This window comes from Thermobia domestica, chromosome 11 (genome assembly GCF_964235325.1).
Source record: "Thermobia domestica chromosome 11, izTheDome1.hap1.1, whole genome shotgun sequence".
In the NCBI taxonomy this organism is placed as follows: domain Eukaryota; kingdom Metazoa; phylum Arthropoda; class Insecta; order Zygentoma; family Lepismatidae; genus Thermobia; species Thermobia domestica.
Genome location: NC_137464.1, coordinates 22,078,453 through 22,079,587, shown reverse-complemented (window position 1 = coordinate 22,079,587; position 1,135 = coordinate 22,078,453). Strand labels below are relative to the sequence as shown.

Here is a 1,135-nt window from a genome sequence, read left to right as displayed (position 1 = left end):
GGTATTCATATTGCCTAGATGAGTGCCCGACACTTTTCATGAGAGTGCAATGAGGACATTGGGAAAGACTGTATAGAAGTAAAAACAAAATTTCGCTTTTAAATTTAGATAAACATACAACTATATACACTATCCTTTAATAACTTTATATGTTAATATAGATATAAGTTTGAAAATTCCGATTGGGATTTTGAAAAAAAAAAAAAAAAGATCTCCCCGGCGGGGAATCGAACCCCGGTCTCCCGCGTGACAGGCGGGGATACTAACCACTATACTACCGAGGATTAATACTTTCGCTGTATTTCTGATTGTAATGTGGCATTGGGAAAACCTCCACAGAAGTCAAAACAGAATTTCGGCTTTTAATTTAGATAAATATACACTATATTTTAATAAATTTATGTATTAATACAGATATAAGCTTCATTGGGGATTTAAAAATGTAACCTCCCCGGCGGGGAATCAAACCCCGGTCTCCCGCGTGACAGGCGGGGATACTAACCACTATACTACCGAGGACTTCATGTCTTTTTTGCATCCTCTTTATTTCTGTAGCTCTCCCATCCACGGAGAGCAGCAGACTTCTTTTTCAAGCCGAAGGAAGGGAGGACGATATATATCATACATCACAGGAAACAAGAATTTTTTACACATGCATCTTTATTAACTACAGTAAATAAACTATATGATAGACTATATTAAGTGCTTTAGTCTATGATATAGTATGTTTTGGCATGTATTTCCAAGAACTGAATACCGTTCAAAAATCTAAGGGGGCGACTGCACCATTTTCCCCGTCTGCGGGTGGTAGAGGTCTGCACGGGCTCGGGCCTACAAAGCATATATAACTTCGAGCCCGGGTCATAATTTCTAAATATACAACCATATTTCTCGGGCCTTTTCGGGCCTCATTTTGTAAATATACTGTACAACGATATATATTGCACCGTTCTTTCTGGAGAACTTTTAAAGCACAACTGCAAAATTAAATCTCTAATCGCTGTCAATAAAAGTACAATTTTGCGTTAATTATTAAGTTTCTGTAATTCGGGATTCTTTCGGGCACATTTGATTATCACACAAGCTCGGGCCGGGTTCGGGCCTAAATGCTAAAACATATTTTGGGCTCGGGTCG

The 1,135-nt window shown here is 38.5% G+C and overlaps 2 non-coding genes across 2 annotated transcripts; both read right to left on the bottom strand.

Annotated features, from left to right (window-relative positions):
- Window positions 1–212: 212 nt before the first annotated feature.
- TRNAD-GUC (transfer RNA aspartic acid (anticodon GUC)) lies at window positions 213–284 on the bottom strand. The gene has a single exon. It is a non-coding gene; the product is annotated as a tRNA-Asp (tRNA).
- A 163-nt stretch (window positions 285–447) lies between these two features.
- On the bottom strand, window positions 448–519 carry TRNAD-GUC (transfer RNA aspartic acid (anticodon GUC)). The gene has a single exon. It is a non-coding gene; the product is annotated as a tRNA-Asp (tRNA).
- Between the last annotated feature and the right edge of the window lie 616 nt (window positions 520–1,135).